This window comes from Idiotropiscis lumnitzeri, chromosome 7 (genome assembly GCF_059441095.1).
Source record: "Idiotropiscis lumnitzeri isolate Australia: NSW breed Sydney's pygmy pipehorse chromosome 7, RoL_Ilum_1.0, whole genome shotgun sequence".
Classification (NCBI taxonomy): domain Eukaryota; kingdom Metazoa; phylum Chordata; class Actinopteri; order Syngnathiformes; family Syngnathidae; genus Idiotropiscis; species Idiotropiscis lumnitzeri.
In genome coordinates this window covers 20908190-20928298 of record NC_142397.1, presented here as the reverse complement: position 1 = coordinate 20928298, position 20109 = coordinate 20908190, and the positions used below count along the sequence as shown (strand labels likewise).

At 44.4% G+C, this 20109-nt stretch overlaps 1 non-coding gene and 2 pseudogenes across 1 annotated transcript; all 3 read left to right on the top strand.

The window, feature by feature from the left end:
• The first annotated feature begins 16979 nt into the window (after window positions 1-16979).
• Window positions 16980-17099, top strand: LOC148333994 (U2 spliceosomal RNA; annotated as a pseudogene).
• Window positions 17100-18247: 1148 nt separating this feature from the next.
• Window positions 18248-18422, top strand: LOC148333993 (U2 spliceosomal RNA; annotated as a pseudogene).
• Window positions 18423-19079: 657 nt separating this feature from the next.
• LOC148333992 (U1 spliceosomal RNA) lies at window positions 19080-19243 on the top strand. The gene has a single exon (XR_015844383.1). It is a non-coding gene; the product is annotated as a U1 spliceosomal RNA (small nuclear RNA).
• The last annotated feature ends 866 nt before the right edge of the window (window positions 19244-20109 follow it).

Genomic DNA, 20109 nt, shown 5'->3' with positions numbered 1-20109 from the left:
GACATCTGAGGTCATCACTTGAACACCTTATTTCATTGCTGCACACGAGCTCGACATCACTTGCCATAAAACTAAAACACATCAAACAATTAGTAAAAGAATAAGAATCAGTAGAAAATTTCCTTCCCTCCTTATGGCCTCAGGTCCCCGAGGCCATCTTTCCATACTCACATCCTGGACTCCCGGGGGGCCACGCTACCTCCGCCTCCTGGGGGTCCTTTTGAGGGATCATCATGTACTGACCCCCAGGAGGGAGTGGCCCCAACGTGCGTTCTATTGTCTTAACAGTTAATGATCTGATACATGGAATACAGCAACATCCGCATAACACCATAATAGCGGCAAACACAGCGATAGAAATCAGTACTGATGCAATCAGGCTTTTATATTTACCAAAGATGTTGAACCAGTCAGAATACCAACTGGTGTCCACACCTGAGTGCTCCTTCATTTTGTTACTTAGCGTGCGCAGATCCTCCAATGCCTTGGTAAGGCGACCGTCAGGAGATGTATTGTTGGGAATCAGAGTACAACACTGATCCCCAAAATACCACACACCCCTCCTCTTTCGGATAACAACATATCTAAGCTTATTCTGTTCTGGAATGCCATAAGAGACGTGGCAGCCAATTGCTCATGCACTGCCTGGAGTGCTGAGGTGGTAAAATTGCCAATCGTTGGACATTATAGTGGACATAATTAATCCGGTCCACATTTTTGTTTACTGTAACGAACAGGAAAAGGCTCTCCCATCCTGCCGCAATTTGATCCACCAATTTATACTCGTCAGGGATCCCTCTTGGAACTCCAATTGCATCCATATACGTGGGATCTCCTGCATTCAACCATTGTTGCATGTCCCTTCTCTTCCTGTTAAGGAAGGGGATTCTTCCCCATTGTCCAACACCTTCCCACTCCATTTTGGCCAGATCTAAGGCTGTCACACTAACTGGCATGATCAGCGTTACCAGGGCGCACTTACCTGAGGCATTGGTGGGAAGCCTATCGTACAGCACTTTCTCTCCACACCACAGCCAAACATCATCACGAGCGAGAGGGATTCCTACTGGCAAAGACACATTTTCATTACACCATGACTCCTGGAGATTTCCAATCCCAGGACCAGTCCCATTTAACTTTTAGGCAGGTGAACTTTTGTTTTGCAACTTGGGTGTCAAAAATAGGCTCTTTCTTTTTTTATTCCCACATCATTCCATGGGTGTGTCCAATTAAAATTGTACCCAAGTGTTCACCTGTGTCGGTTGTTTACATTTCAGATTTAGCAGTAGTTGTTGTGTCTGTGTCAGCGTCTTACCATCATCTCGCTCTGCTCCATACCATACCATTCCATTACATGCTCCTTTCGCTCCATCACTTCTGTCATCCCGCATCCTATGTTCAAACGCAAACATCGTCCACACAAAGCACACGCCAGCAGGTAAAATAGTCAATAAGTTAAACATTTGCATCGTCATCGTCTTTGTTCAGACTCGAAAGTGTCTGACTTTGATCCAATTCATGCCATCTACACATTCCCTCTCTTGACCTGCCCGTCCGGGCGGTCAACCTCTAAGCTCAAGTCAAGTCAAGTCAATTTTATTTGTATAGCCCTTAATCACAGACAGTCTCAAAGGGCTTTACATAGCCACAATCGACATCCCCGATCTTAACCCCCAGGAGGGCAAGGAAAAACTCACAAAACCTCATTAGGGGAAAAGTGAGAAACCTTGAGAAGGGACCACAGATGGGGGAATCCCCCTTCCAGGATGACCAGGCTGCAATGGATGCCAACTGGGCAACATTTGACACATACAATGATGCTATGCAATAATAGATGAGATAATATAAGAGTCAATTGAATGAAGTGCTGCAGGAAGATGACTTCAGTGGAGTGGGTCCTCATCCAGGGCCGTAATATCCATGGCAGCATATCCGAAGATGAGCCTTCGATCTTGTACCGGTCAGTTGGTGTAAATTCAGTACAGCTACTTCCAAGTGAATCGCCATCACCTAATTCGGGGAATTGGGAACAGAAAAGAAAGAACAGAAATAGCAAACAGGCCAACAAGTAGTTCAATGAAGTGCTGAAATATAAGGAAATCAGAAAAGGCGCTGCATGAAGACGACTTCGGCAGAGCAGGTCCCTTCCCGGTTCGTCAGTGCCGTAATCTTCAAAGCATGTCCCCATCACCTAATTCCCAAGCAGGGGAAGGAGGGGGCAGAAAAGAGAAGAAGCGGCAGTAAACAGGCCAACAAATAATTAAATTAGATGCTAAAGTATATAAATAAATTGATCAAATGTCGCGCTGCAGGAAGACGACATCACTGGAACAGGTGCATGCCCAGTTGGTCAATGCCTTAAACTTCCTAGTGGGTCACCGTCACCTAATCCCCCAGCCGGGGGAAAAGGGGGCAGAAAAGAAAAAAAAAAAAAAAAAAAAAAAAAAAAAAAAAAAAAAAAAAAAAAAAAAAAAAAAAAAAAAAAAAGCTCAACCATGGCGGGCACAAATACTGGGGCCGGGCGCAACTGTGAGCTATGGTACCACTTTTGTCCTGTAGGTCCTAATTGGATGGCGTGTCAGGTTCTAGCCAGAACTCTAAACTGTCCTTATCAGCGAGATTGAGTCCACCTCCGGGAAAGCACCCGGAGGTTGATGTACGGAGCGATGTCCGACTCCAGTGATGCTGAGTTCACTGAGTTCAAATATCTAACTGTGTTCCGAGATTACAAATGAAGCCTCGAGCTAACGCTCCAATTTTGACTGTTAATTGACAAATTTTAAAGCAACACAAATGAAATAGTAACCATTTATGCTTAAAATAAAAAATCCCAAAACTATAATAACGCAGATACCGAATTAAACCTCTATTTTTTCTTTTTTTTTTTTTTTTATGGGAAGAAAAGGTGCTCTACAAGACATAGACAGCTCCAAGACCGCTGCAGTCTTCACCTCCTATTGACTCATGATTGGCTCAATCCACCTACAGGCTGTGCCCACACTGATTCTGTCAACTGGGGGAGGGGGTAGAGACAGTAAAAACATCGCGGAGCTGTGGAGCCGAGCCCCAACTCAGTCGGGCCCTGGGTCCACAACACCTCTAGCAGAGACACACACAGAACTACCATTTCCGAGCGACCCTTCCCTGGAAATTTTGAAATTTAGTAATGTTCCCAAAACCAAAGAATTTGTAGTCGGTGCTGATATATGATCTCCCGATTGTGCAACAACTATGGGGTCTAGATCTCTAGTATGATGACGCTCATCAATATTCAATGCGATTTGTGGCTCGGCGAAAGTAAACAATTCATACCATTTCCGCTGCTCAGGGACAAGGCACGCGTGCGAGGCAACGCCAGTAGACATAACAAATATATAATTCTAACGCAAGATGCACTCATGACTAAATTTGGATGAGTGCATTTTCGATAAACCAAATCATGTTTGTGATCACATGTACAATGTGATATGTCAATTGGTGAATTGAAAGGGTGGCGGTTGCTAAACCACTCAGACCAGAGCAAGAACAGGGAATACCCACCGCGGGAGGATGGGAACCAGGTTTCAGAGCTGCCCTCAAATGTTTCAGTTCAGTTTAGCCACCGGGAAGGAAGAGAGCACGACATATGCTCCCTCCAACGGATGTGCACAGTCAAGTTCAGTCCCATCCGGGAATGCCACCCGAATTCCAGTGTTCGTTCAGTCAATGGCAGTGACTCAGGCACTCTTGAGAGTCCACATGGCTCAGTGGGGGTTGCGGAAGGAGCTCATAGCTCGCCCCAATATCCAGCACCATCGAAAACTTGTCCATCCACCGTCCCCGGACTGCTAGGACCTGCTAGTCCTCGAATGCTGAAGCTCCGCTGCCCCCTGTCATGGAATGGGGTACGAGCGGGTTTGTGTCAAGTGCGTTGGGAGTGGGTAACGGTGGCGCCCCCTGCGCTGGTGGAGCTCTTTGTGACAGATATGGCACCGGAGGATGGCACATTCCAGAAAGTGGCTCGGCATGGACAGCTCATCACCCAGTGACCCCACACCCCGCAGCAAGTGCACACCCCACTCACAACCCCCGTCAGTAACCACCCGTACCTCTGTTACTGCAATCCCAACCTCGATGACTGGCCTGCTATGGACAGCAGCCAGTCTGCTGTGGCGCCGCGTCACCCGAACCTTGCCCAGAAGCAGCAGAAGTGGAAGGAGCAGCTGCCTCCTTTCTTCTTATCTCTCTTGGCCTTCTAAACCTGCAAGTACAACAATTTTAGTCACGCTCCTTAATCCAATCCCATATATTCCTTTTCTGATGTCGTGCAAAATTAGGTACAAAATGTGTTCTACTTAGGCCGATTAGCATTATTTCATTCATGGACTATTTCGCCTGATGTCTGCCACTGGAAGGTGCACGCCCTTGTGGACGGCCAACTGGAACAGCTGTGTAATGTCGACATTATTGGATGGGTCACTGCCGGAAGTCTCACTCCATTCATGTCTCGCCCTGGCCACATAGACCAGGCCTGTCTCCCTTTTCCCCACCTGAAAGACACAGCAACATCGACCCCAACGGGCCAGAAATATCTGATGCACGGCACAGCCAATCTCACCTGAGGTGTCCCCATTTAGCTGGTGACCATCATGCTGGTCAGCAGATCTGGCCTCGGCCTCAAGTGAGGATAGTTCCTCTGAAATAAATTTTGTCCCGCCTGTAACTCTGTATAAACCTCTTAGTCTGGTGTCTCCTTTGTAGGAGATTTCAACCAACGTGACCTCTTTACAACGTGTGACCTCTTTACAACATGTCGAATAAACCAATGTTGACCTTTCAGCTATCTTTACAGCTGTGAGAGCTGTTACCAACCCCTCCTTCCCCCTTGGGTAATTACAAATGTCTTATCTTCAAACTTCTTACAAGCACCCAGTATCCTGGCTTTACTAGATTACTGCCCCTGCTGGGAGACGGAAAGAGCTTTGTCACTCTAAATTTGCGCCTGTCTTTTGTTTTCCTAACATTTTTCACATATGGTCAACTAAAGTTGCTTCAACATCTATTTCCCATTTGTTCTTAAATTTGAGGTATTCTATAAGTTCTTCCAAACAGTGTTTTACAATGTCTTAGTCCTAAATACAATGAAATACGTTACAATGGAAAATATCAGAATAAAATTTCATACATCCAACATGAGACACGTGCTTGTGACCACTTCAGGGTCATTTTTGTCTGAAATATCTCCTCTACAACAACTTACCCTTGCGTTAAGTGAGTAATTTTCCATAAAAACAGTGCCACTAATTCGACATTAACTTCAAGTATCACTGCTGTGGTGCTGTATTATATGGAAAAGTCTGAACAATCCAAGAAAATTTTGCCCTATCCTGGACTGGGTGTGTGTTATCTAGTCGCGCATCCAATGTGAATATGTCTTATATCTCCCTCCTTGTTGAGGAGAACCTCTGGGATGGTAGTGGTGAGGCGCTATTTGAAGCAGTCTCTGGCCTTCTGGTCACACTGGTCACATGTCACCTCAAACCTGTGGACAGAACTGGACGAGTGGCACTTGCCAGTGAGAATGAGAAGGGGTAAATTATCTTCCTTCCAAAACTTTCAGTTTTGCATAAATTTTGTGTAATAACGTCAATCAATCATTCACTTGATGCTTGAATTTAATTACTCCAATCTATCTCCAAAAACAATTTCAAAATCAATACTCGGGAGTGCAATAGGGATTCAGGTTGATCAGGCCTGTCCACCCATCGCATCCTAAGTACTGTAAGGGCTTGCCGGTGACCTCAAACAATTTTCTGTCCTGAGGCCCGTCCCTACAACATTCACTCAAACCACATATGCATACAAACACTTTTCTTTCACACTGTCATTCACCAAACGATACTTTCCAATTCCACACAGAGACCCCTCCCTTGGCGCGTCCGCCTTGATTTCACTGAGATTTGTGCTGGCAGATCCATAATTTTGCCTTAATTTAGCCAGCGTATGCCAAAATTTACAACTGTGGGTCTCTGGATTTTCCCATTCACTCCCCGTGAAGTTGTTTCTCCTCTCCTGGACGCAGCTGACGAAACTGCACCTGTGACATCAAACAGCTCATAGATGCGAATGTTAGCAGTCTGGTATTTATGGAATGATGTCATATCCTCTAAAATTGTCATGTCAGCGTTCGCGTCGTACAGTCAAACAAAAACATCTGTCTTCCACCTTTGTCACATTTAATACACATCAGTTAATAAATCATCTACAAAACTATTTAGTCCAACTTTAAATTTGGTAAACCAATCTCCAATGGCTAGATATTCCCCTTTCCAAAGATTTTCTTTCAACATGTTCATAGAATACTTCACTTAAAACTTATCCCAAAACCATAATCCCTTTGCTTAAAATTTAAATTTTAATAAGATTGTCGCCGCCCTGCTGTTCCTCAGGCATCCCCTGCATGTTTCAGTGTTTAACTTGTGTTCTAATTCCCTGCTAATTTGTATTTATTGTTAGGTTGAATACATATATTTTATCCCGTACCATACTACACTAGCACTGTAAAAAAAACTGCTCCACAGTGCGACCCATGCTCGACCACATGAGAACACCTCAAGTAGAGGCAGATGCCTGAAGATTAGATCGTCAGCAACATCGAGGGGGGTGCCGAGACACACCTCTGAAACAAAAAGACTGTGACCTTCTTTCGAGAGCACCAAAAGGCATATCTTCCTTTTCAATCAGTTAACGACTGCCATTGATGCCTGTTTTTCCTCTTGTGTCTGAAATGTTTACATGTTCCTGCTGGTGCTTCCCCCCCCCCGGGGCCAGCACGGGCGTCTCCACACTCCCCTGCTGTTCTCCGCGCACCCTCTCTCTCACTATTCACAGCCTGTTCGATCAATTGTATGGTCGCTGGTGCCATCCGTGAATTGTTTTATCTTTTGCATCTCAAACCATTCTGCTCCCCCCCCATTAATGGCGCCGTCGGATCGGGCGGCGGCTCAAACACATACTGTTGCGAGTCTGGCAACTGTGGATAAATGCCTCTCAGACATTCCGTCTTTTCTTCCACTTTTTCAATCACTTCATCCTCTTTCTCTGACTTCCTCCCCCTACTTGGGAACGAGCATCTAACTTCAAAGGGCTGTTAACTCTTTGTTAGAGCACACTCATGATTTTACGATTACACCTCTACCCATTGCCTTCTGTAAAATCTTTCTCACTCTTATTTTTTTTCCTTTAATTTTCCAAATTCACTGTAGCCTTACCAAAGCCACTCAAACAATCAAGGTATCAAATCACAAACTACAAAGTCAGGAACCACCTATGCTCTTGCAAAGGTTTCTCATGCTCTCAAAAGCTTCATTCAATTATGATTTCATAACACCAATCTTTTTTCTTTGTGTCATTTCCATCTGTGCATTTCATTCCAGTTACTAATTACAGTTACCTTAATAGAAAGACCATCAACTAAAGTATGAAACATAAAATATTTATTTCTTCAATTCCTCCTTACAGCAGACCCTAATTCTTATCCTTTTCATTTGTTCAAGTCACACCTTCTTCAATACTGCCTGTTTCATCATCCTCCTTTCAATGGAACATTAATTGTTCCTTTCTCTTTTCTACACATTCTGCATCTTTTTCACATTCCTTTTCTTTTCTTATTGAACTTCCAATCGCTACACTGACACAATTTCTTCTCTTTTCTCTAGCTTTCTTTCTTTCTCTTTTCTTATTTCATCCCTACTTCATGTTTTTCTTCTCTTTTTTTTTGTGTTTCATTTTTATGAATTTATCCTCAATCTCCGTGCCACACCCAGGACCCGAGACCACTATAACACTTCCTCTCCTTCAACATCCCGAAATCCACTCGTGCGTGTCCCAACCACTTTTATGCAGAACAATTTTAGCCTTCACATTCACACAGCTTCCACACAGACACGTAAATCCCAGATTTTAAACCGTGTCCCGATACGTAAATCCCAGATTTTATACCGTATCTTAACCACGAATAGTTCCAAACTATTCTAGTAGGTAAATCCCAGATTTTACATCCTACTAACGTCCACACCTTTACACTTATTTATTTATATATTTATTTATTTATTTAACCATATCATATCTTAACCACGAATAGTTCCAAACTATTCTAGTAGGTAAATCCCAGATTTTACACTACTATCGTCCACACTTTTACACTTATTTATTTATACATTTTAACGCCGTTCCACTCCGCCTTCCTCTTATAATTTAGCGTTGCCAATATGCAGAATTTGAAAAGGATCTGCTTACCTTATGTCACTGTGGGCCCAAGAGGAAGGCCGGTCGGATGTGCGGCTCCTTCATTCATTATCAGGTCGTCACCTGGTGTGGACGTGGGCCCCAGGCCCGAGTCTCAGACTCTTGTGGTTTTTCCTGAAGCCCCAGGCTTCCTTTGAGCCCCAGGCTCTTGAAGCCCCAGGCTTCTCTTCTTTTCTTAGAGTCCCAGACTCTTGAAGCCCCAGGCTTCTCTTCTTTTCTTAGAGTCCCAGACTCTCTTTGAAGTCCCAGACTTCTATTACCTCTCATGCATCACGTCGGGGTCACCATAAATTGTTGGAATTTATCTTTATATCAATGTTAGAATTTAACTTTAACCCAATGTAAACTCAAATAAGTAATCTGACTCCAATTTGCGACCTTCCCCAACACTCACTCATCCAACAATATGCGCGCTCGTTCTGCAATAGAAAGGTATCAGGAAGCCGGCATTTTCACACACGAAGTGGATTTATTCCCAATACAGATTTCCTACATGGCACCTAGATCTCGAATCCCTCTCAATACAAGTCTACACCTCTCTTGCCACCAGCGAATGTGTTCTACCCCCGAGTTGCCCAGTCCTGATTCATACTATACAACATGCAAAATGGCACAGACAAAGGCATCCTGGCATGATTCTATTGGCTATGTGTATTGCAGTTAACTTTAGCTCGCTCTCATTGGTCTTTCTCCTCCCGCCGAATCCTGTGGCGACTCCTCCTGCTTGTGCTATCCCCCGATGGCCTCTCCTTCGTCCACTGGTCCCGGAGTCATCTCGTCTCGCTCATCACCATCTGCTTCCAAAACATTCCATTCATGCACAAACCCCCGCAACCAGCCTCGCGCCACCAGTCACACTCTCAGCATTTTACAATATCACATTTTCATACATTGGATGCACCAACATCTAATGAACTATGTTAAGCTCAAACTCTTATATTCCTTTAATAGTCAAAAGTATGAAATCCTTTAAGTGTAACTGAAGTTTAGACCATGCTAATGACCAGACATTCAGGAGAGGAATGCAGGAAGATTAGATCACAGCTGCACCACAGGAGGTGTGAACGAGACCCCTCTGAAACAATGGACTTCCATGCCAGGATCACAAAAGTGGCTCCGAGCAGTCCAACCTTTGTTCAGTTTTAAATTGACTGCCATTTACATTATCCTTTAGTGGGAAGCCTATCGTACAGCACTTTCTCTCCACACCACAGCCAAACATCATCACGAGCGAGAGGGATTCCTACTGGCAAAGACACATTTTCATTACACCATGACTCCTGGATATTGCCAATCCCAGGACCCGTCCCATTTAACTTTTAGGCAGGTGAACTTTTGTTTTGCAACTTGGGTGTCAAAAATAGGCTCTTTCTTTTTTATTCCCACATCATTCCATGGGTGTGTCCAATTAAAATTGTCACGCAAGTGTTCACCTGTGTCGGTTGTTTACATTTCAGATTTAGCAGTAGTTGTTGTGTCTGTGTCAGCGTCTTACCATCATCTCGCTCTGCTTCATACCATACCGTTCCATTACAGGAATAGTACACCATCACTCGTTCTCCTTTCACTCCATCACTTCTGTCATCCTGCATCCTTTGTTCAAACGCCAACATAGTCCACACAAAGCACAAGCCAGCCAGCAAAATAGTCAAACATTTGCATCGTCCTCGTCTTTGTTCAGACTCGAAAGTGTCTGACTTTGATCCAATTCATGCCATCTACACATTCCCTCTCTTGACCTGCCCGTCCGGGCGGTCAACCTCTAAGCTCAACCTTGGCGGGCACAAATACTGGGGCCGGGCGCAACTGTGAGTTATGGTACCACTGTTGTTCTGTAGTTCCCAATTGGATGGCGTGTGAGGTTCTAGCCAGAACACTAAACTGTCCTTACCCGCGAGATTGAGTCCACCTCCGGGAAAGCACCCGGAGGTTGATGTACGGAGTAATGTCCGACTCCAGTGATGCTGAGTTCACTGAGTTCAAATATCTAACTGCGTTCCGAGATTACAAATTAAGCCTCGAGCTAACGCTCCAATATTGACTGTTAATTGACAAATTTTAAAGCAACACAAATGAAATAGTAACCATTTATGCTTAAAATAAAAAAAATCCCAAAACTATAATAACGCAGATACCGAATTAAACCTCTATTTTCTTTTTTTTTTTTTTTTTTTTTTTTTATGGGAAGAAAAGGTGCTCTACAAGACATAGACAGCTCCAAGACCGCTGCAGTCTTCACCTCCTATTGTCTCATGATTGACTCAATCCACCTACAGGCTGTGCCCACACTGATTCTGTCAACTGGGGGAGGGGGTAGAGACAGTAAAAACAATCGCGGAGCTGTGGAGCCGAGCCCCAAATCAGTCGGGCCCTGGGTCCACAACACCTCTAGCAGAGACACACACAGAACTACCATTTCCGAGCGACCCTTCCCTGGAAATTTTGAAATTTAGTAATGTTCCCAAAACCAAAGAATTTGTAGTCGGTGCTGAAATATGATCTCCTGATTGTGACGCGGAGTATTCAACAACTATGGGGTCTAGATCTCTAGTATGATGACGCTCATCAATATTCAATGCGATTTGTGGCTCTGCGACAGTAAACAATTCATACCATTTCCGCTGCTCAGGGACAAGGCACACGTGCGAGGCAACGCCAGTAGACATAACAAATATATAATTCTAACGCAAGATGCACTCATGACTAAATTTGGACGAGTGCATTTTTGATAAACCAAATCATGTTTGTGATCACATGTACAATGTGATATGTCAATTGGTGAATTGAAAGGGTGGCGGTTGCTAAACCACTCAGACCAGAGCAAGAACAGGGCATACCCACCGCGGGAGGATGGGAACCAGGTTTCAGAGCTGCCCTCAAATGTTTCAGTTCAGTTTAGCCACAGGGAAGGAAGAGAGCACGACATATGCTCCCTCCGTGGGATGTGCACAGTCAAGTTCAGTCCCATCCGGGAATGCCACTCGAATTCCAGTGTTCGTTCAGTCAATGGCAGTGACTCAGGCAATCTCGAGAGTCCACATGGCTCAGTGGGGGTTGCGGAAGGAGCTCATAGCTCGCCCCAATATCCAGCACCATCGAAAACTTGTCCATCCACCGTCCCCGGAATGCTAGGACCTGCTAGTCCTCGAACGCTGAAGCTCCGCGGCCCCCTGTCACGGAATGGGGTACGAGCGGGTTTGTGTCAAGTGCGTTGGGAGTGGGTAACGGTGGCGCCCCCTGCGCTGGTGGAGCTCTTTGTGACAGATATGACACCGGAGGATGGCACATTCCAGAAAGTGGCTCGGCATGGACAGCTCATCACCCAGTGACCCCACACCCCGCAGCCAGAGCACACCCCACTCACAACCCCCGTCTGTAACCACCCATACCTCTGTTACTGCAATCCCAACCTCGTTGACTGGCCTGCTATGGACAGCAGCCAGTCTGCTGTGGCGCTGCGTCACCCGAACCTTGCCCAGAAGCAGCAGAAGTGGAAGGAGCAGCTGCCTCCTTTTTTCTTATCTGTCTTGGCCTTCTAAACCTGCAAGTACAACAATTTTAGTCACGCTCCTTAATCCAATCCCATATTTTCCTTTTCTGATGTCGTGCAAAATTATGTACAAAATGTGTTCTACTTAGCCCGAGTAGCATTTCTCATTGATGGACTATTTCGCCTGATTTCTGCCACTGGGAGGGGCACGCCCTGGTGGACGGCCAACTGGAACAGCTGTGTAATGTCGACATTATTGGATGGGTCACTGCCGGAAGTCTCACTCCAATCACGTCTCGCCCTGGCCACATAGACCAGGCCTGTCTCCCCCTTCCCCACCTGAACGACACAGCAACATCGACCCCAACGGGCCAGAAATATCTGATGCACGGCACGGCCAATCTCACCTGAGGTGTCCCCACTTAGCTGGTGACCATCATGCTGGTCAGCAGGTCTGGCCTCGGCCTCAAGTGAGGACAGTTCCTCTTAAATAAATTTTGTCCCGCTTGCAACTCTGTATAAACCTCTTAGTCTGGTGTCTCCTTTGTAGGAGATTTCAACCAACGTGACCTCTTTACAACGTGTGACCTCTTTACAACGTGTCGAATAAACCAATGTTGACCTTTCTGCTATCTTTACAGCTGTGAGAGCTGTTACTAACCCCTCCTTCCCCCTTGGGTAATTACAAATGTCTTATCTTCAAACTTCTTACAAGCACCCAGTATCCTGGCTTCACTATATTAGTGCCCCTGCTGGGAGACAGAAAGATCCTGGTCACTCTAAATTTGCGCCTGTCTTTTGTTTTCCTAACACTTTTCACATATGGTCAGCTAAAGTTGCTTTAACAACTATTTCCCATTTGTTCTTAAATTTGAGGTATTCTATAAGTTCTTCCAAACAGTGTTTTACAATGTCTTAGTCCTAAATACAATGAAATACGTTACAATGGAAAATATCAGAATAAAATTTCATACATCCAACATGAGACACGTGCTTGTGACCACTTCAGGGTCATTTTTGTCTGAAATATCTCCTCTACAACAACTTACCCTTGCGTTAAGTGAGTAATTTTCCATAAAAACAGTGCCACTAATTCGACATTAACTTCAAGTATCACTGCTGTGGTGCTGTATTATATGGAAAAGTCTGAACAATCCAAGAAAATTTTGCCCTATCCTGGACTGGGTGTGTGTTATCTAGTCGCGCATCCAATGTGAATATATCTTATATCTCCCTCTTGTTGAGGAGAACCTCCGGGATGGGCGTGGTGAGGCGCTATTTGAAGCGTTCTCCGGCCTTCTGGTCACACTGGTCACATGTCACCTCAAACCTGTGGACAGAACTGGACGAGTGGCACTTGCCAGTGAGAATGAGAAGGGGTAAATTATCTTCCTTCCAAAACTTTCAGTTTTGCATAAATTTTGTGTAATAACGTCAATCAACCATTCACTTGATGTTTGAATTTAATTACTCCAATCTTTCTCCAATAACAATTTGGAAATCAATACTCGGGAGTGCAATAGGGATTCAGGTTGATCAGGCCTGTCCACCCATCGCACCCTAATTACTGTAAGGGCTTGCCGGTGACCTCAAACAATTTTCTGTCCTGAGGCCCGTCCCTTAAACATTCACTCAAACCACATATGCATCCAAACACTTTTTCTTTCACACTTTCATTCACCAAACGATACTTTCCAATTCCACACAGAGACCCCTCCCTTGGCGCGTCCGCCTTGATTTCACTGAGATTTGTGCTGGCAGATCCATAATTTTGCCTTAATTTAGCCAGCGTATGCCAAAATTCACAACTGTGGGTCTCTGGATTTTCCCATTCACTCCCCGTGAAGTTGTTTCTCCTCTCCTGGACGTAGCTGACGAAACTGCACCTGTGACATCAAACAGCTCATAGATGCGAATGTTAGCAGTCTGGTATTTATGGAATGATGTCATATCCTCTAAAATTGTCATGTCAGCGTTCGCGTCGTACAGTCAAAAAAACATCTGTCTTCCACCTTTGTCACATTTAATACACATCAGTTAATAAATCATCTACGAAACTATTTAGTCCAACTTTATATTTGGTAAACCAATCTCCAATGGCTAGATATTCCCCTTTCCAAAGATTTTCTTTCAACATGTTCATAGAATACTTCACTTAAAACTTATCCCAAAACCATAATCCCTTTGCTTAAAAATTTAAATTTTAATAAGATTGTCGCCGCCCTGCTGTTCCTCAGGTGTCCCCTGCCTGTTTCCGTGTTCAACTTGCGTTCATACTCCCTGCCAATTTATATTTATTGTTCAGTTGAATATATACTTTATCCCGTACCTTACTACACTAGCACTGCAAAAAATTGCTCCACAGTGCGACCCATGCTCGACCACATGAGAACACCTCAAGGAGAGGCAGATGCCTGAAGATTAGATCGTCTGCAACATCGAGGGGGGGTGCCGAGACACACCTCTGAAACAAAAGGACTGTGACCTTCTTTCGAGAGCACCAAAAGGCATATCTTCCTTTTCAATCAGTTAACGACTGCCATTGATGCCTGTTCTTCCTCTTGTGTCTGAAATGTTTACATGTTCCTGCTGGTGCTTCCCCCCCCCTGGGGCCAGCACGGGCGTCTCCACACTCCCCTGCTGTTCTCCGCGCACCCTCTCTCTCATTATTCACAGCCTGTTCCATCAATTGTATGGTCGCTGGTGCCATCCGTGAATCGTTATCTTTTGCATCTCAAACCATTCTGCCCCCCCAATGTGACTACGGGGCCATTAATTGCGCCGTCGGAACGGGCGGCGGCTCAAACACATACTGTTGCGAGTCTGGCAACTGTGGATGAATGCCTCTCAGACATTCCGTCTTTTCTTCCACTTTTTCAATCACTTCATCCTCTTTCTCTGACTTCCTCCCCCTACTTGGGAACGAGCATCTAACTTCAAAGGGCTGTGAACTCTCTGTTACAGCACACTCATGATTTTACGATTACACCTCTACCCATTGCCTTCTGTAAAATCTTTCTCACTCTTATTTTTTTTCCTTTAATTTTCCAAATTCACTGTAGCCTTACCAAAGCCACTCAAACAATCAAGGTATCAAATCACAAACTACAAAGTCAGGAACCACCTATGCTCTTGCAAAGGTTTCTCATGCGCTCAAAGCTTCCTTCAATTAAGATTTCATAACACCAATCTTTTTCTTTTTCTTCGTGTCATTTCCATCTGTGCATTTCATTCCAGTTACTAATTACAGTTACCTTAATAGAAAGACCATCAACTCAAGTATGAAACATGAAATATTTATTTCTTCAATTCCTCCTTACAGCAGACCCTAATTCTTATCCTTTTCATTTGTTCAAGTCACACCTTCTTCAATCACCAAACTCTGTCATTCTCAATACTGCCTGTTTCACCATCCTCCTTTCAATGGAACATTAATTGTCCCTTTCTCTTTTCTACACATTCTGCATTTTTTTCACATTCCTTTTCTTTTCTTATTGAACTTCCAATCGCTACACTGACACAATTTCTTCTCTTTTCTCTAGCTTTCTTTCTTTCTCTTTTCTTATTTCATCCCTACTTCATGTTTTTCTTCTCTTTTTTATGTTTCATTTTTATGAATTTATCCTTATTCTCCGTGCCACACCCGGGACCCGAGACCACTATAACACTTCCTCTCCTTCGCCATCTTGAAATCAAAATCCACTCGTGCGTGTCCCAAACACACTTCTTACGCAGAACAATTTTAGCCTTTACATTCACACCGCTTCCACTCTGATATTTTAAATCGTATCTTAACCACGAATAGTTCCAAACTATTCTAGTAGGTAAATCCCAGATTTTACACTACTATCGTCCACACTTTTACACTTATTTATTTATATATTTATTTAACCATATCGTATCTTAACCACGAATAGTTCCAAACTATTCTAGTAGGTAAATCCCAGATTTTGCACTACTATCGTCCACACTTTTACACTTATTTATTTATATATTTATTTATTTATATATTTTAACGCCGTTCCACTCCGCCTTCCTCTTATAATTTAGCGTTGCCAATATGCAGAATTTGAAAAGGATCTGCTTACCTTATGTCACTGTGGGCCCAAGAGGAAGGCCGGTCGGATGTGCGGCTCCTTTATTCTTTATCAGGTCGTCACCTGGTGTGGACGTGGGCCCCAGGCCCGAGTCCCAGACTCTTGTGGTTTTTCATGAAGCCCCAGGCTTCCTTTGAGCCCCAGACTCTTGAAGCCCCAGACTTCTTTTCTTTTCTTAGAGTCCCAGACTCTCTTTGAAGTCCCAGACTTCTATTACCTCTCATGCATCACGTCAGGGTCACCATAAATTGATGGAATTTATCTTTATATCAATGTTAGAATTTAACTTTAACCCAATGTAAACTCAAATTAGTAATCTGACTCCAATTTGCGACCTTACCCAACTCTCACTCATCCAACAATATGCGCGCTCATTCTGCAATAGAAAGGTATCAGGAAGCCGGCATTTTCACGCACAAGTGGGTTTATTCCCAATACACAGATTTCTACATGGCACCTGGATCTCGGGTCCCTCTCAATACAACTCTACACCTCTCTTGCCACCAGCGAATGTGTTCTACCCCCGAGTTGCCCAGTACTGATTCATACTATACAACATGCAAAATGGCACAGACAAAGGCATCCTGGCATAATTCTATTGGCTATGTGTATTGCAGTTAACTTTAGCTCGCTCTCATTGGTCTTTCTCCTCCCGCCGAATCCCGTGGCTCCTCCTGCGTGCGATCCCCCGATGGCCGCTCCTTCCCGGAGTCATCTCGTCTCGCTCAGCACCTTCTGCTTCTAAAACATTCCATTCTTGCACAACCCCCGCAACCAGTTTTGCTTCACCAGTCACACTCTCAGCATTTTACAATATCACATTTTCATACATTGGATGCACCAACATCTAATGAACTATGTTAAGCTCAAACTCTTATATTCCTTTAATAGTCAAATGGATGAAATCCTTTAAGTGTAACTGAAGTTTAGACCATGCTAATGACCAAACCCTCAGGATTGGAATGCAGGAAGATTGGATCACAGCTGCACCACAGGAGGTGTGAACGAGACCCCTCTGAAACAATGGACTTCCATGCCGGGATCACAAAAGTGGCTCCTAGCAGTCTACTCTTTATTCAGTTTTTAAATTGACTGCCATTTACATGATCCTTTAGGGACCATATATTAAATTGATTTTTGGAACTGGGAGATGGAATAGGGGCTTGCTCCGTCCATTCCACGCATCGACCTGGTATTGCAGTACCGCCAGGAGCGGTGCACCCACCTCTGCTGGTCACAATGAATTTGTTGCTGGATGTTTCCATTCTATGTAGTTCTGTGGGAAAACGAAGAAACCCTTTAAGCAGCTGTCGTGTTTCTCAAAGGCTGTCTCTTGTTTTTGAGACTTTCACCGAATACCATGTCATGCTGCGGCTTAAAGGACATTCTTTCATTGAAGAAAGCGTCGTCTTGCTCCGTTATTGAGGTAACATGCGGTGGGTGGTCATATAAATAATGGTTTCAAATATAGATCATATAAATTTCCTATAAAGTTATAATATTGGCGCTTGGCTAATCAAAATGTAAAAACCATCCCGCCCTCCCAAACAAACTTCGGGACCTGTCATGGATGGCGGCGCACGAAATCCTCCCAGTCAGGTACGTTATGCACTCCCGAGGTATGGCAGCACACTCAAACTGCCCCCGACCTGGTTGTGGCGCCCAAGAGTCGGTGAGGCACCTCCTCTGGGAGTGCAGTGCTGCCACGGACCTGTGGGCGACAGCCGGCCACCTGCAATTCCCGGACTTGCCAGCAAGGGAGGTCCTCAATGCACAATTCGTGCTCTATGGGATGGGCCCAATGACGAACACAAGAGAACATTTTGCAAAGCAGTGGCTCACCCTTGCCGCCATCAAAGACGCCATTTGGACCTCCAGAAACTTGCTGGTAAGGAGGCACAGACAGACCCCCCCGTGGCTGTGCTCCGAATGGCAGCGGCTACTCTGAGCTGCCTGCGGCAAGCCAAGGACAGAGTCACCAAGAAGAGTCGTCTGTGCCCGCCCGGAGGAGGGAACCGGAGCCCACAGGGAAGGTCCTGGCAGCGACGGCCTGGCTCCTCGGGAGAGAGTGGAGAGATGCAACACCTCTGAGGAACTCCTTGAAGCATCCTGGCAGGTTTTTTTTCTCTCTGGATTCTGTTTGAGAGGGTGAGATGAGGTCCCACTTAGTAAGGCGATAGTACGCTCCTGCACAACAGAGGTTGAAGTGCTTTTTTTAACAATTGCTTTTAAAAAATATTGACTAGATATATTTTAGATACATTTTACCTTACACCTTTATGTCACACATGCTGCTTTTTTAACATGTAACCTCAGAACTAAGATTGTGCTCCATGTTGGAGAGATGTGAACAACAATGTCTCCAGTAACAATAAAAATTTATCAAAAGAAAAAAATCTGTTCTTATCAGTTTAATATCTGATACGTCCCTTTCCTGGGGACCAGATATTAAATTGATTTTTGGAACGGGGACATGGAATAGGGGCTTGCTCCGTTCATTCCACGCATCGACCTGGTATTGCAGTACCTCCAAGAACGGTGCACCCTCCTCTGCTGGTCACAATGAATTTGTTGCTGGATGTTTCCGTTCTACGTAGTTGTGTGGGAAAACGAAAAAACTCTTCAGCAGCTGTCGTGTTTCTCAAAGGCTGTCTCTTGTTTTTGAGACTTTCACCGAATACCATGTCATGCTGCGGCTTAAAGGACATTCTTTCATTGAAGAAAGCGTCGTCTTGCTCCGTTATTGAGGGAACATGCGGTGGGTGGTCATATAAATAATGGTTTCAAATATAGATCATATAAATTTCCTATAAAGTTATAATATTGGCGCTTGGCTAATCAAAAACGTAAATAAGTAAAGTTTTGTAAAGGAGTTTGAATTGTTACACCGCTACATGTTCCTGACCACACAAAGAAACAGGAAATGAGTGCTAGAAAGGCGTGGGGCAGGGTCAATTCAATTCTCGCTTTGAATTCTTGTTAGAATTTAAGCAAGGCGTGATGGGAATGTTTTTGCTGATTCTTTTGACCTCATTCACAAATATTTACTTAATGCAAGTCTAAAAGAGACTACTTAAATTAATGTACGTGTCATGCATCATCCAGCGTGTATGTGTGTGCATGCGATCGCACGTGCGTTGCAATCGGGCCCGTGACTGAAGATGGTGTGGGTGCTTAACCTTTTGGCCTGGCAATGTGTACATCTCATACTTACCTGGCAGGGGAGATACCATGATCACGAAGGTGGTTCACCCAGGGTGAGGCTCAGCCATTGCACTCCGGCTGTACTGACCCCTGCGAATTCCCCAAATGTGGGAATCTCGACTGCACAATTTCTGACAGTGGGGGACTGCGTTCGCGCTCTCCCCTGATTTCTGATGGTAATGACAATGAAATAAAATCATTCATGTCACTTAGTGAGCACGGTATCATGCTTATTTGTCAACATGCGATAAATAGTTAGCTTCTTTCGCAGTTGACAAATTACTGTCATTCACCTCCACACAAGTGGTGGCGCTAGCAAGTGACAATGTCAATTGGGAAGCAGGAAGTGCGTGTAAACGAAAAGATCTCGGTTTTTTAGTCTGTTTAGGACTGTTTTACATGGTTACACGGCATGAAGTTAGCGCAGAATTCATATTGGTCCGATATGGATCACGTGACAGGCGAGCGATTTCCTAACTTTCTTTTCACTTAGAGGAGGAAAAGCAACACAATTGTCCTCTTACGATCCGCAATACGTTTTATTAGATTCTTGAAATTCGCACGTCGGACTATTTAACCATTTAAGAGCATTGCGATGCCAGTAAATGGAATACTTCTATTGCTGTTTCCAATTGGTCCACTTTGGGTCACATGGACTACAGTACCCAGCAATTGCTAAGCTTTTGTTTCGTTCGCAGGCTGGCAAGCAACACAGTTGGTCTCATTTTCAGCTAAAAATGTGTGAGTTTGATGTTTGGCATGTAAATGGTTTGTTGTGATCATTTTACATTGGTCACCGTCACTGTTGCTCGGAATGTCGAGAATCAAGTCGCCCCCTGTGTCAGTTTGCTGATATCGCTTCTCGGCCTTTTGGCTAAGACTGCGATCACCTCCTTTGGGCGTGTTGGTTCTATACCTGCTGTGGTATAGGACTTATTCATTGGAGGATATATCAGCTGTTGCTTATTGTTGATAATAACCTTTGTATTTTCAGTTATCCGACTAAGGTAAGTAAATATAAACTAGTATTTG